The following is a 16734-nucleotide window of genomic DNA, read 5'->3' on the forward strand; positions in this document are numbered from 1 at the left end:
GTGAACATCCCAAAATCTCCCTAGAGGCATGATCCCTCCACTCTTCATGAGAACAAGAAGGAGAAGCGAAGTCGAATTCATGAGGGACAGCCCAGATTTAGGGACATGGAAACAAACAAAGGAAGGCAGGGTTGCTGGAACACAAGTATCAGCAATGAGTTAGGAATTAGCGTGCTAGCCTGCTTCCTGCCGGCAGTTCCCTGGATCTTAGAGAAGATCTAATAAAGCTGAGGGAGGGGAGTGCCAGCTGCAGCAGTGACCAACAGTGGCCAGCAGTGCCCTGAAACAATTCAGGTAAACAACTGGCTAACAATGTTGCTAAGCCCACTGCTGAGAAGGAAAGAATACCCAGAGGGAATATTCCCACACAGAAGGAAGGGGACAAAACATTTCTGCAGTCCCCTTCCAGCCCCATGTGTCTACTCCTGCAATGCTGTGGCAGAAGGAGGCAGAAGTTGCGTAATGTGGCTGCGGTCAGTCTATCCGACTGTTCCATTTCCCAGTCGGTGTGGTGCATTTCGAAATCAGTAGTTCTGAGGGCACAGGTGCCTCAGAAATCCGCTCTAGGCAAGTCGCAAAAGGAATTGCAAAGACCAAGGAGGTTTTAAGGACGTGAATGTTACTGGAACCCCAAATTATATGTTAACATATAGGAAACCCCTTCCCAGAAGAGCTTTCTGGAATTGCTGTAGCTAACTCGGGCCTCAGGGTAACAGAGTCTTGCCCTGTTCTGATTCCATACCCATAAACACTTAACTCTTACCAAAAGGGATTATAATTTGAGAAATAAATTTTTATTTGGAGCTCATTTGGGATATAGAAATGAGGTAACGGGAAAAAATAACAATGTGAATTCAGGCTGGCCTATGTTTACTTTTGGTTTTTGTTTAAAACAGGGTCTCAGGTACCACAAGCTGGCCTTGAGTTCTGTAGGTAGTGGAGCATGACGATGAATTCTTTCCCATCCTGCCTCCACCTCCAGAGTGCTGGGATTACAGCTGTGTACTACCGTGCCCAGTTGGTGTAATGCTGGGGGTAGAACCCAGGAACTGGGCATGCCAGGAGAGCACTCCATCAACTGAGCCAGGCTCCCAGCTCTTACTTACTTGCTGTAGAGGAGGAAAGGTATGTAGCATGAGGGTTCAGGAAAAGACAAAGAGCTTCCACACCCTTTGCTGAGGAAACATTCACAAGGAATCTCCAAGTATTCAACTACCTGGAAGATTCTTGAAGTGTGTTTGTGGGGTTTTACAGATACTCTATTGCATATACTCATTGATTACATCCTTGGACACTAGCAATCAATTTACCCTTCAGCTAGCGGGCACATCAGAGGCAAAAGACTGGGTGGCTATATAGATTTTCATGTTTTGAGGGACGAGAGGTCTATAAATCAGCTACAAAATTCAAGGATATACCAAGAAGAGCAGGAGATCAAAGTAGTTTCATGTAGAATTTTGATTTTTAAAAAGTCATATAAAATGCACGATGAACAAAATATCAAAAATGTACATAAATATAAGCTATTGCTGCTTGGGTGAGACTGTGTGACAGGGACAGCCGCTTCAGGTGACTCTCTTTCTGGGCCTGTGCTGACCCTGTGTCTGCCTGTGTGTGAGGGCGCCCTGTGAGGGCTGAGAACGACAAGCTGACCAGCAGCACACTGGCTCGCACGGGGCTTTGGATGGAGGAAGTTTTGTTGTCATTTTGTATTGGGTTTGGCTTTTTGTTTTAATTGTAGATGTTTCCCTAGTATTTTCACTGGCTCAGAAAAATGGGAGGACAAGCCAGGCATGGTTGCACACACTTGTAAGTCCATATCTGGGAAGTTGAGTCAGGAGGATTTTGAATTTGAGGACAGCCTGGGCTATAGAGCAAGACCTGGGGTCAAAAACAAACAATTCAACAACCCAGGGGACTTTTCATCAAGTACACCCAGGATACACACTTCCTCCCTCTGTCTCAGCTTCCAATTGAGCTCAAGTAATTTGCACCAAGCAGGTTACTGAGGTCATGGCAGACCCAAGATCAGCCAGAACACCCTGTACCAAGGGCTTGGCTTCCCGGAGGGGATTTTGAGAAACAGGATGAATTGATTTCACAGCTGAGGGTTTGAGAAACAGATCTCTGCACATTTCTAAGGGTAAGGAATAGGGACAAAGAAGACCAGAAAACTGTAGCAAGGGAGTCCAGAGAATGGAAAGAGCATTCACAGCAAAGTCAGCAAAGTTACTGATCCTGCTCCCATGCCTGGCTGTCCCTGGGACCTGGTTCTTCTATGCCTGGCTGTCCCTGGGACCCGGCCACAACACTTTTCTGAGCCTCAGGGAAATGAAATGCTCATCAAATTTCTTTGAGCTGGTAGCTCTTCCCGAGTAAATCTATAGACGTCACAAAAGTCAGGCTAAGCTGTTTGAACTGAAGGTGTTCTATGCTCTGGAGGTTTGGGGGTCTTGTGAATTAAGGTACTGAATTGAAATCTTACCTGCCGCAGGGTGACTCTTAGAAGATGGGGTTTTGAAAGACAATGAGGTCCTCATGGATGCAATTGGTGCTCTTCTAAAAGTGGCCTCAGGGCTGGGAGAGACCATCTTTCTCCTTCTATTATGTGAGGATACAGCAGGAAAGGGATGTGAGCCAAAGCATCTTCATTAGACCCCGCCTTGATCCTGGGCTCCTTAGCCTCCAGAGCTATGGGAAATATATTACTATTTATAAACTACCTCGCTCATGGAACTTTATCATGGCAGCTCAAGTGGTCCAGGGGTGTGAAAGCAGGACCTTCACCTGTCCACTTTCTGCAGACCCACCAACAGATCCTCTGATAGACACCCCACCCCACCCCGCCATCTCAGGGCTCCTTAGTGTACCTCCTTCCTTCCTTTCTTGTTTCTGAAACTCCCATCTCCCTAAAGAAATTGGTCAAGGGAATTTTTCTGTTTTAACCAACTTTGAGGTGTGTGTGTATGTGTGTGTGTGTGTGTATGTGTGTGTGTGTGTGTGTGTGTGTGTGTGTACACGTGTGGGGGGGAGGGGGTACGCATGCGCAAGCATGTGAAGTTCTTGTTTTTTTCTCTTTCCATTTTCCAAGCTTCACAAGTGAGCATTGCCTCAGTGTGTGTGAGTCTGTTCTCATTTTTTAATGCTTTACTTCTCTTTTAGAAATTAGTGTACAGCGGGGGTGGGGGGAGGGGGAAGGCAATGAATTAGGAATGACTGATGGCCATCCCAATTGTGACATCCTGCTCAGGCTCAGGGGACCACTCTGACCATGCTGCATGTTGAAAACTTGACAATGAAATGTTTACCCTTGTCTTGGAAAACCAGAAGAGCCTCCGGTCTTTGGACCGAAGGCTTTTGGGTGTGCCCTGTCCTGTTTCTGAGCCCCCTCAGTCTGCACAGCCCATGGACTCAGCGGACACATCAACAGCATTTAGTCAGCCTTGCTGTGGCCAGTGCAATTATACAGTGAAGGGAAGCGCTCTGCCAGGATCTTAACATGAAGCAGGCACCCTGGGGGACATTGACAAATGACTGGGGACTGTCTGCACATGGCTGGCAGCCAATGGCAACCAGCTGGGCTCTTCTTCCTGATCCGTGTGACAGTTCCAGACTTACGAAATGCTTTAGGATTGGGGCAAATGAACTCTAGTGGTATTCCAAACAACAGAGTCTTCAGCCTCATCCAAATTATGGCTCCGCTTAGTCAACTATCATGGGTCTTCAAGGACAGAACAGCCCACTCTTAAAAAACAGAGATGGTAGGGGCACAGCTGGAGCTGTAAGGTCAGCAGGAGCTCTAGTTGGAATCACAGATCTGTCTCTCACTAGCTACGTGATCCTGGTCCAGGTTTCCAATCTAACAGAACTTCAAGCTCCTTAGCTATGTAATGGAACTGGAATGTGGGTGTTTGGATGGAAGCCCCACCTTGGTTCTACCTTTCTCTCTCCCCCCAGACCCTGCCCCAAAGAAAGTCCTCCAAGCAGTCCCCCTCCCCTGGAGCTGCCCTTCCATTCCAGACCCCGCCCCTCAGAAAGCCCACCAAGGGTCAGCTCCTCCCCTGGGGCTACTCAAGACCACGCCTGTGCTTACAGGCTGTTTAAGACCTGATCCCTGACCTGCTGTGGGCTCTCCCTCCTGCCTTCTCCAGAGTCTCTTGGCAGTTGCTTCGCTCTGTTTATTAAACCTGGATTTACTGATTCGGTTTGACTGGTTTATCGTGTCTGAAGAGGATATCCAATAACCGGGTTTCCAATACTTATCAGTGGGATGAAGGAGGAACTGGGACGTGGGATGAAGGAGTGAAGATTATAAATGAGAATATGTGGGTCAGGTGCATCTACCTACCCTGTTCCTTCCTTTCTTGTTTCTGAAATTCCCATCTCCCTAAAGAAATTGGTCAAGGGAAGTTTTCTGTTTTAACCAACTTGGGGGAGGGGGGGTTTGCGCACGCGCACGAAGTTCCTGTTTTTTCTCTTTCTATTTTCCAAGCTTCACAAGTGAGCATTGCCTCTCAGTGTGTATAAGTCTGTTCTCATTTTTTTTTTTAATGCTTTACTTCTTTTTTAGAAATTAGTTTGGGAATTTCATACAACATGTTTCAAGCATATATTCTCGTCTTCGCCAACACTTCCTAGATCCACCCCTTTCCTACTCACCCAGCTTTGTGGCCTCGTTTCCCTTGTAGACTCAGCAAGTCCAGTTGCGCTGCCCATATACTCTCGGATGTGTGGCCTTCCACTGGAGTGTGGTCAGCCTCCCAGGAGCCACACCCTGAATAAAGACTGAGCCTCCACCAGCAACCATCAGTTGTGTGTGTTGTGCTTACAAGTGTTCTTACATGTATGTTGCCACGCGTGTGTGCAGGTGTACATGCACGAGTACATGTGGGCATGTAGAACCCAGAGATTGACATCAAGTGTCTTCCTTAATTGCTGTCTCCATTATTTACTGAAGCAGGCTATCTTACAAACCCAGAGCTTACCGATTCCCAATAGTCAAGCTAGCCAGATTGCCTCCGGGATCCTGTGTGTCCACTTCCTGAGGACTGGGTTACAGGTGGCTGCCGCAGGTGCCTGTTTCTGTGGGGGATCTGGGGATCCGAACTGTGGTCCTCAGTCTCGCACAGCAAGTGTCTCATCCACTGAGTCATCTCCCCATCCCAGTATCAGGATATTTTAAATCTGTTGACGCTTGAATAACATTGAGGGTCACAAAAACAGTGAGATAACACATCCCCAACAAAAAGCTAATTTCCCTAAAATACAAAAGGATCCTAAATATATATTTTGTAAATAGATATGCTTTATAGATAGGACTTATACATGCACACATCTATGCGTGTATATAAACTATGGTGCTGGGGTTGGACTGAGGGCCTTGTCCTTAAAGAAATCAGGTGTGTGTGTGTGGGGGGGGTACAGCTCAGTGATAGCACTTGCCTAGTGCTCTGTATTTTACAAAGCTTTAGATTTCTAGAGCTTCAGAAATGCCAAAAGAGATTTCTTTCTTTTTTTTTTTTTTCAGAGACCAACAATCCAACAGAAAAAAAAATAAAGGAAAAGAGTAGACAGTTCTTGAAATAGAAAATACAAATGACTTTTTTGTTCATGTGTTTGCTTTGTTTTGTTTTAGGACAGGATCTCTCTATGTAGCTCTGGCTAGCTTAGAAGTTGCTGTGTAGACCAGGCTGGCCTGACATTCGCAGAGATCCTCCTGCTTCTACTTCCCAAGTGCTGGGACTGCAGGTGTGCTGTGCCTGTAAAATACGCAAAGTAATGCCCACAATTACTCTGAATGACCAACTGAACTGAAGGCATACAAAGTGATGGCTTTGAATCTCTCAAGTTCGCAAACATACAAGTCTGACAACACGTCTTACTGGCCTGGCTCTCTGGAAGGAGATTGCTTGTGTGCTGTGGATGTAGCCACAGCTGTGAATTCTTATGGGAAGATCTCCAGGTAAAGAGTGAAAAGATGTGGGAAATAAGTGCCTTTTGTACACGTAAAGCATAAGGAGCAGGGCTGTAGCTCAACTGGAAGAGTGCTTGTCCAGTACTCGGGAAGCCTGGGTTCAATCCTAGCACCGCATAAACCCAGCAGGGTGGCTAATGCCTGTAATACCAGCACACAGGAGGTCTGACTTAAAACACTTTTAGTGAAAGAAGGTCTATTAAAAAAAATGGAGCCAAGCAGCGGTGGCGCACGCCTTTAATCCCAGCACTCTGGAAGCAAAGGCAGGTGGATCTCTGTGAGTTTGAGTTCAGCCTGGTTTACAAAGCTGATGCCAAGATAGCCAGGACTGTTACACAGAGAAACACTGTCTTGAAAAACCAACCAACCAACCAAACAAACAAATAAATAAATGAGCCTGTCATATAGGCCGCTGACACTGACTTCCATAGCATGGATATAGTTATCATCATCAGATGAAGAATAAAAGATTTTGAGAAGATAACCACCTCCAATGGACAATATTTCTGTTACTGCCCAGCCCTCTGCCCCCTGAAATGTGCTGAAGAAACTGGTCTTCATAAAAAGCTAAAATAAATGACAATCATGGAAAACTTTATTTCTGCCATGCCTTCTTTTAATTTGCTACAACCCAGACTCTCATTGGGAGTGTAAGTAGTATTTATCAATGCCATATTCCACCTGTGCGTTGATTTTGTGACATTTTCTCCATATAACATATATAAAATATATGTGTTTATAAAAAATGGTCATATTTTTATTAGAAATAATAGAGCAGTCGGAACTCTATCACCTAAGGGAGGAGTGGCTTCAGAACTTCTGTGTGGAAGGAACTTGAAGTCTATAAAGGGACTCTGGAGACCGTGTCAAGGTTTTATGTGTAGAAGACTCTCTTTAAATGGAGATCAGCTGGGCTGAGGATGCAGCGCAATGATACAGCACCTGAGTATTAATGGGTAGTATTGTCAACTTCACGGCTCAAGAGTCACTTAGGAGCTGAACATCTGGGCACATCTGTGAGGGATTATCTAGATTAGGTTAATTGAGGGGAGGGGGAGACCCCTGCTAAACTCGAGTGTCCTGTTTCTGTTTCCATGGGCTAGGGTCTTGGACTGAATAAAAGAAAGTCAGTCTCCTGAGCACAGCATTAACCTCTCTGTGTTTCGGAACTGTTGATGCAGTGTGACCAGCAGCCGTGAGCCAGAATAAACCCTTGCTTCCTTAGGTGGCTTTTGTTGGGTATTTTGTTGCAGTAACAAGACAAGGAGCTACCACAACTACTATTTATTAGTCTCTCAGTCTCACAACGAACACTAAAAAAAAATCAAGATTATCTTATTGATGTACAGGCATTGATGCTGATAACTAACCTGGTTGGGTTGTTTGTTTTAAACACAATTTAGAGTCATCTGGGAAGAGGGAACTTGACTTGAGAAAATGCCTCTATCAGTTGCCTGTAGGCAACTCTGTGTGTCATTTTCTCAATGAAGGATTAATGTGGGAGGGTCTAACACTTGAGGAAGATGGGCCTGGGTTGTAGGAAAGGAAGCTGAGTGAGCCAGAGGAAGGAAGCCAGTAAGTGGTGTTCCTCCATGGCCTCTGCTTCAGTTCCTGCCCCCAAGTTCCTGTCTTGAGCTCCTGCCCTGACTTCCCTGAATGACCGACTATGAGCTGTAAGATGAAATAGACTCATTCTTCCCCAAGTTGCTTTTGGTCAAGGGGTCATAGAAACAGAAAGCAAACTAGGGCATGTCTGAAGTGGACTGTGTTTTCCAGAGGGGGTCCCACAGTGTACCCAATGCCGTAAACTCTTCTTCAGTGTTCCGTGTTTCTCCTCTCGTTAAGAGAATCTATGTTCCCACGTGACTGTAACGGCTGAATTGGACACCCCCACACTTTCATATGGGGAAGTCCTAATACCCAGTGTCTCAGATTGCGACTTTATTTGAAGATAAGGTCTCCATTCAATTAAAACAAGTTATGAGACTAGGTCTTTATCAGAAAGTGGGTGCTTTTTGTAAGAGGAGGGATGTGTATGCACTAGATGTGTGCCTACTCAGAGAGATGTCCCTGTGAGACACAGTGAGAAGGTGGCCTCAGGAGACACAACCCTGCTGAGACCTTGGTCTTAGACTTCCACCCTCCAGAGCTGTAAAAAAAGAAAAAAGACACGCTGTTAACTACTCAGGCTAGCATTTTGTTATGTAGCCCCAACCGTTTCACTTCAGGTTACCATAACAAAAGACTCCAGATGAAGTGGCCTACATGTTGACATTTATTTCTCATATTTCTGGAGGCTGGGGAGACCAAAATCAGCAGGTTATCCAGGACGGTATTCTCGTGAGAGCCCTCATTCTGGTCTGCAAAGACTGTCTCCTGACTGCGTAGGGTGTAAGAATGGGTGGGTGGGGGGCACAGAGAGGAGATGGGTGGGAGAGAGGGAGAGAGAGTGGACACAGAAAGCTCACGGAGAAGGAAGAGCACAGAGCAGAGAATATAGAGGGCAAAGAAAAGAGGAGGCGATAACTCAGAAAGGAAAGAGCACCAAGTGGAGAGAGAGAGGGGAGACAGATAGGAGAAGAGAGAATGAAGAGGGAAGAGAGGGAGAAGAATGGAGAGGGAGGGAGGGAGGGAGAGAGAAAGGAGAGAATAGCTATTTTAAGTGGGCACTAATCACACTACAGGAACTTCATCCTTAACTGAACCTAATTATGCCCCCAGTACCCACTTCCAAATACCATTACTTTAGGAAGCAGGTAGTTTGAAGGCCACGTGTAGCTCAGCTTTCTATGGCCCCAGGTTGGAAGGCCAAAATGTTGTGGGTTTTCTGGTTTGTTTGTTTGTTTGTTTTGCTCTTTTCTCTTCGGGGGGCCCACCACCCAGCTCACAAATAAATACATGGGGATGTTGTACCCAGAGTCCCCCAAAGACCAACAAGAGGCCGAATCCAGTGCAAGCCAAGAGTCTCTGTATTGTTGTGAGTTAACTCGGGGCTCTCGGTCCGTCTGACGCAGCAGCAGAACAGGAGAGACCCGAGTAGCAATGGGGCAGGGTTTTTAAAGCAAGTGGGGGCTTGGGGTCTACAGACTACATAGGAACAGACTCGGGATTGGTTTATGTGAGTGGCAATCATGTTAGTAACTTTTAATTGGCTAAGGTTAGTTGGGGGTTACAGTTTTCCATTTTGGGGCAGGCCTGAACAAGTCCTAGGCTTTTTCCTTGAGTTGCCATTGAGGCTGGCTGGCCTAGCACATACTGACTGTGGGAGATGACTCGGTGGCCCAGGCTCTGTCCATTAGCTGACATGGAGGCTGGTTGGCCTCACACGTTCACATTGACCCATGCACGTAGCTCTAAGTTGATGAGGGGTCCCAGCTAGTAAACAATTGACTGAAGTTTTGAATGGTCAGAGTACGTGGTGTATGTACAGAAAGGGAGCTACTGCAAGGACTTGTCTTTTGTTCATGGCCCTCCTAGAAACTGCTTGCTCAAGTCTCAGGAAATTGAAATTGAGATCTGATGTTTGAGAGAAGACTGAGCAGCCTGTTATTGTGTCTGCTTGGTCCTTTCAGAGGCTTATTACTACTTATAAATGCCTGGCATTAGCTTGGCTTGTTTCTTGCCAACTTTTCTTAACTTAAATTATCCCATATACCTTTTGCCTCTGGGCTTATTCCTTTTCTTACTTCTACATATCTTACTTTTACTACATGGCTGGCAATGTGGCTGTGTGGCTGCCCCCTTCTTTTCTTGCTCATTCTTCTCTCTTCTCTTCCTCCCAGAGTTCTCCTTCTATTTATGTGGAGATATTTTATTTGTGCTCTAACAAATAAAGCTTATCTGAGGATCAGAGGAAAAAGTCAACCACTATATTAAACATAGAGGTCAGGCACTAGTAGCTTTAATCCTAGCATTCGGGGGGCAGAGATTCATCTGAATCTCTGTGAGTTCAAGGTCACACTGGGAACAGAACGAGGCATGGTAGCACACACCTTTAATCCTCAGCACTAGTTAATCATAGAGGTCTGGAGGTCTGTATAGACAGACAGGAAGTGATAGAGCTGGATGGAAAGAGGAAGTGATGTAGCTGGGTGGAAAGAGGACGTAAGATGGCCTGGCACAGAAAGGTATATAGGCATGAGTATACAGGAAGTAGCCCTGTTGGACTGAGGATTTCCTAGCAGTAAGACCTTGTGGCTAGCTTCTTCTATCCCTTTGATCTTTTAGCTTTCACCCCAATATCTGGATCCAGGTTTTTTTTTTTTTTATTAATAAGACCGTTTAACAATTCATGTTACATATTTATCCTCTCTGCCTGCCAGCCCCACCTATCTTTTCTCCTGCCTTGCTATGGGCTGTTCAGCTCTTTATTAGACCATCAGGTGTTTTAGACAGGTACAGTAACACAGCTTCACAGAGTTAAACAAATGCAACATAAAAGAATGCAACACATCTTTGCATCATTAAAACAAATGTTCCCCAGCACAAACAAATGTGGCCTGCCTTAAAATAATATTCTATGGCCACAAGCATTCAGTCTGTAGTCCTTCCCTTTGGCTTTTGTACCTCTATGAATACCTCAGTCAACAGTGTAAGGCATGAGCAGAGTTCTGAGACTTCCAAGGCTAGCTCATAAAAACACCAAGCACTCTCTGCTGTTCTCTTGGGGTGGCCATCTTGAAATCTGGAGTCACAGGGAAGCCAGGTAGCCGCATGAAGACCCACAAAGCATGGAGATTTCTAGCTGTTGGTGGACCATCTGACAGGAACCTGTGCATTCACCTCCACAGCTGGGCCACCCTCAGTTTTCTAGGTGCTGAGCCATGTGTACCATGTGACATAGAAACAAATAGCTTCAGCTGAGCCTGTTCAAGTTGTGGGAAGACGCACGATTGCCCTGGCGCTGAGTTTGGGTGGCTTGTAAAGCAGCGCTCTTGTCTCTTCGCTGAGCCAGTGTCCTTTGTCTGCTGTGTTTCAGCAATCCCTGCTCTTTTCAGAGAACCTCTCCGGGCTGGCTGGAATCACCAGGTACTATGCCCATCATCCCCCACCCCAGGATGGTCTTCAGCCAATAGCTGCTTAGTATAAAACATGGTCTCTTGTATCAAGTTGAACCTGTGGAAGGCTATGACTCCAGAGTGGCTCATACAATTAGGCTAAAGTTAAAAGTTGGGGTCAGGATTGTGTCTTTGTCTAGCTCCTTCTGAGCCCCAAGTTCCTTCTGGTCTCCCCTTCTCAAACACTTCCTGTTTCAAACTCTATGCCTGGGCATCTGATATAGAATAGATACAAATAAAAATTAATAAAAAAGCCTGGAAAGGACTTATTCCCATCTGTCTCTTATGGCTTTCCTGAGAGGAGACAAAGTATTAATATTTTGATATGTGTAAAGTTATTTAATACTTGTAGGACACTGGTGTATTTCCCAGCACTCATGAGTGCTAGTCAGCTGTCCACCCCATTTTATTGAGACAGTATCTATGTAGCCCAAGCTGGCTTTGAACTGACTATGTAGCCCAGGCTGATCTTGAACTTACAACAATCCACCTCCTCCAGCCTCCTGAGTACTAGGATTTATAAGCAGGCATCAATGGCAGGAAGCTACCACATGCTTTTTCTATATTTAATAATAATAATACCTGTTCATTGACAAATACTATGTGCCAGACACTGTTTTTAGCATACTTCATATGTAATCGAATCCTCACCACAACCAGGTCAAGGGTGGCCTGCCATTGCAAATGATGTCACCGAGTCTCAATGAGACTGACTCATGATCTGAGGTGTGCAGGCAAGCTACAGGCCTAGAAGAGCCTCTAGAGTACTTGACCAGTGGGCTGCATGACCAGTGCAGTGAGCCATGCAGGGAGCCGATCCAGCTCTTATTCTCTGTACCTCGGCCTGAGAGCCATCCTGCCTACCCACTGCATGACAGCATCTTTCAGACAGAGGTTTTGGTGTCTTTGTTTTTTCTTCCAGAGGCCTCCTGCCGTCTATCTATTTACCTAGAGCTTTTTATGATTCAAAGGAGTACTTAACTCTTCAAAAAGATATCTACACTCCCATATCAACTGCCAAGATGTAATAACTGCCTGGATGTCCACCAGTGAACAAATGGGTGTCAGAATGTGCTCGTGTGTACCGTGGACTATTATTCCACCTTAGGAAAAGAGATCCCATGATAGAAAACCACCTGGATGGACTGGAAGTAAACACACCCTACATGGGAAAAGCTGTGCCCATGTGATTTCATTTGTCCAGCGGTCAAGTTCATGAAAACTGTCAAGAGAATTATGGTTGGCAGGGGGTTTCATGGCAGAGCTGTTGTGCATGTGTGGTTTCCGTTGTCCAGGTGAGTAAGTTCTAGAAATCTGTAGTTTGACATGCTGCCTATGGATAATAATACTTTATTGTACACTTAAAATATGCTGTGAGTAGCAGGCAGGATGGCTCAGTGGGTAAAGGCACTTGTCACGTAAGCCTGACAATTGGAATTCAATTCCCCAGCATCCGTGGTAAAAGGAGAGAGGAGACTCCACAAAGTCGTCCTTGGAATCCCACGTGCCTGCCATGGTGTGTGCACTCGCAGCCTCTCAACAATAAATAAGGTTAAAACATTCAAAATCTGTTGTTCTACTTTGCTGTGATAAACACTGTGGCCAGAAGCAGCTTTGGGGAGAAGAGGGTTTATTTCATCTTATGCTTTGCAGTGCATCTTCCAAAGCAGCCACCGTAGGAACCTGCCGGCAAACCATGCAGCAGGCCACAGAGGAACACTACACACTGGCCTGATCCTATGGTTTGTGCAGCATGCATTTTTACACAGCCTATGATCACTTGCCTGGGCAGTGGTGGGGTGGGGTGGGAATCGCCCACAGTGGTCTGGGCCTTCTCACTTCCATCAAGAAAATGTCCCGCAGCTACGTCTACAGATCAATATGTGGGAAGCCATTCCTCAAGTGACGTTCCCACTGCCCAGGTGACTAGCTTGTGTCAAGTTGTCAAAAAGTAACCATCACATATGTTAAGAGCACAGATCTCGTGTTATGTTCTTGCCACAGCAAACTTAAAAATAGCGAAAAACTCAAATCCTGTTCCCATGCAGGTTTCCCTGGCTTCTGCTGCTCTCATAGTGTGAGGTGAGTATCTGCTGTGTTTACTGGTAGTATAAGTCATTTCTGCCACCCTCATTAACCATCATCTCTAGTTCCGACCCTTCCCCTGTAAGCAGAACATGTCCTGGGGGCCATCGGAATCACAAAGTAGCTGAGGGCTGGATCTAGTTGGTTTTGTTGTTTTTGTTGGTTTTGTTTTGTTTTTCTTTTGACACTGACTATGTCTAGCGAGTGCTGGGTTCATGGCAGAAACAGCTGTAGAACTGGGGCCTGGGAGGACAGTTCAAAGGTAAGAGTGTTTCCTGTGCAAGCATAAAGGACCTGAGTTAGAATCCCAAGCATCCATATAAAAAGTGGGGTGTGGTTTCATGCATGTCTGCAACCTCAGTGATGTGAGGGGAGAGGGATAGATCTGGGGCTCGCTGGCTGTCAGCCATGCTCTAGTCTCAGCGAGAGGTCCAGTCTCAAGAGTCTAAGGTAGAGAGCAATAAGCAGGACACTGATGCCCTCCTATGGCCTCTGCACAGGCATGCATGGGGCACATCCACCTATGTATTCATATTGCACATACATAGCACACACGTCTGAATAAACCATATATGTAGCACACATACACACACACACACACATTAAAAATGTAGAACTGAATCTAAAACTGTCTACTTTGGGAGACTGGTTAGGCTTTGTTCTTTTTCTGGGAAAACGCTCTGTCGAAAGGAAAAGGTCCCGTGTGAAAACCTACACGGAATTAGCCCATCTTTTACATTTTTGAGCTTGCTGCAGGGTCAGCCCTGCGTGCACTGTTGCCATAATCCTGCATGTGACCAAATGTCCTTGATTTGACCTTGTGGGAATATGTAAACCATGAGACTGGAGAAGGGATGTCTGTGGGAGGAAGGATCATGTGATGTGGAGCAAACTCTATTTGCAATTCCCTGACTTGGAGTGATTTCTGGGAAGTGGCAGGAGGTGACTCCACAAAGCGCCTCCAGCCCCTACAAAGACAGGGACTTTTAGGTGGCCAGGAAGTGGGGAGGAAGGACTCTGCCTTCAGGTTCTGATTGACACAGGCATTTCCTGTGCTACAGTTTTAGCATGGAGCTGCTTCAGAAGACAAGCTAAGGGAATATCGATTTGCCCCCTTGTGCTGGAACGACAAATTCATATTTGGCTGTAAATAAAAGCTGATTTTTAAAAATATATTAAGGAGCTGGCTGTGGTAGCTCAGGCCTATTACACCAGCATCTGGGAGACTCGAGAAGGAAGAGCAGCAAGAATTTGGGTTAACCTGGGCTTTATAGTGAGTTCTAAGCTAGCCTGGACTTCAGAGTGAGATCATGTCTCAGAAAACAAAACATAGTAAATTGAATCAAATACACCAAGAAAAGCTGAGGGGGTGGAAATGATGTGAATACAGCATAAAACTCACACACACACACACACACAACCAAAAACCCAGAACCCTGCCCATGTAAATAAAAGAAAGAAAAAAGGAAGGAAGGAAGAGAGATTTAGAGATGGATAGATAGAGGGATAGATGGATAGATAGAGGGATAGATGGATAGACAGATGGGCAGATGGATCAATAGACAGACTGACAGATAAATGATAGCTAGGTAGGTAGATAGATAGACAGAAGTAAAGAGTGATGGCTTACGCCTGTAATCCTAGCATTGGGAAGCTGAGGCAGGAGGATTGCCTTCAGTTTGAGGTCAGCCCAGGCTGGATGGTTTGTGCCAGACCAGCAAAGGCTTTATAGCAAAAAATCTGTGTATAAAATCAAACCACACTGAAATTAAATAATAATAATAATAATAATAATAATAATAATAATAATAAACCACATTGGTGAGTAGCTATACAGAATATCACAACGATCACTCTCATGACAAGGAAGATCTGATCCCCCCTCAATTTCTTATTGGCAAACATAATGCATGTTGGTGCTTATCCAAAGAAATGTATGGGTTTTTTTTTGTTTGTTTTTTGAAAATTAAAAAACAAAAAAACAAGAAATCGAAAGGGATTGGGTATGAGGTCCAATTCTCCTGGGATAGTCCTTAGGTTTTGGGAAAAGTCTGGCCTTGCTGACAGGGGAGGTTGCCCCTCATGTTTAGGCTGGACCTCAGGGTTGCTGTGAGTGTGTGTGGCTGTAACTCAAAAGAGGAGAGGGCTCTTCCGGGCGGGGGTCAGGGTTGGAACGGGAGATATTTGGGGCACCCACAGCTGTAGGAAGTGCATGCTCTCTCTTAATTTTGTTTACTTAATAGAAAAAGAAACCCACATGTCTCTTTGAAGCCCCGTGGGACTGTTTGCTCTGAGATTCCGCAGAGAAAGCCCAGGACTGTTGCCCGAATGTCCGCCTCACCATTTACTGTCCTTGGATTTAATGCTTGCCTCACACTCGGAATAAATATTCATTCATTCTCGTGCCAAGAAATACAGAATCCTATTGTTTCCCGGCCCAAATTGTTTCAAGACCATCTTTTTCTTTCTTTTTCCCTTGCCCTGAGGCTGTCAAGCCCAGATAAGCATCTTGACTGGCCCGGGATCTGCTCCCCTCAGGGACAGTATCTGTTCCCTGCCAGAGTGCCCCAGACAGAACAGCCCATTGCTCCCAGCAGAGCTGCCGCCCTCGGTTTAGAAACCCCACCCCTTTCCCAGAGGCCTTATTCAACTTTCTGGGTTGCCATGCCGGATTTACTGTAATTCCCCATCCTGGGGACAGTTGTGTCATTTTAATAGGCAGGGGGACAGTGGGCCTTCGCTCAGTGGCAGCCAGCCGGGTCCACAGAGGGAGATGAGTGAAGCCGTCCCACATGCTAGGACATGTCTCATCCCAGAACATTTCCTGCTTAAGCCTCAGAAGAAAGGCTGACTTAATTAAGTTAAACAGAAGTGTGAAAAAATAATAGGCAGAAGGGATTCCAAGTACGTTTTATCTCTTTGGAGTAAAATCACACCTGACACTACAGCCTAAAAAAAAAAAAAATTCCTTTTGTATTCCTTAGAGAATGTGCTCATTTACTTAGAGGATTGGTTTCTAACCCTGAAAGTGGCCATGTTGGCTCTTCCACATCCTTCCTCCCGCACCTCCCTGACTCCCCAGGGGAGCCCAGGGCCACAGACCCACTGCTCTCCAGCTCACAAGCATGCCGCCCCATACCCCTTTCCCCCAGTTTCTGACAGGGACAGCCTCTCTCCTCTAGACTCCTCCGGGAATGGCCTCCAAGTTGTTTAGGCTCTGTCCTCCCCTTAGTCTGCGGACTTCTTTCTCTTATTTAAACAAAACAAAACAAACAACAAAAAAGCCCCACCCTTTCTGAACTGGAGTCTTTCTCCACTTCTCAAACACCCTTTCTCTCCCCTCCCCTCCCCTCCCTTCCCCTCCTCTCCCCTCCCCATTTTATCCCCTTTTTTGTTCCCTTGTTCCACTTCCTCACCTCCTACAACACCAAATCACCTACAAATCTTTCCAAGACCCAACCTCAGGATCCCTTCCCCTCCAGCTAAGAAGGCTGTTCCAAGAAATACCCTATCCCTCACCTCCAGGTTTAGCTGTCCCAACACTGAGACCCATGGTAGAGTCTTCACTTGTGGAATCCAGACCCTGTCTTTACTATACTGCTTTGTTTTTTAGTGATT

Source organism: Peromyscus leucopus, chromosome 16_21 (assembly GCF_004664715.2).
Source record: "Peromyscus leucopus breed LL Stock chromosome 16_21, UCI_PerLeu_2.1, whole genome shotgun sequence".
NCBI lineage: Eukaryota > Metazoa > Chordata > Mammalia > Rodentia > Cricetidae > Peromyscus > Peromyscus leucopus.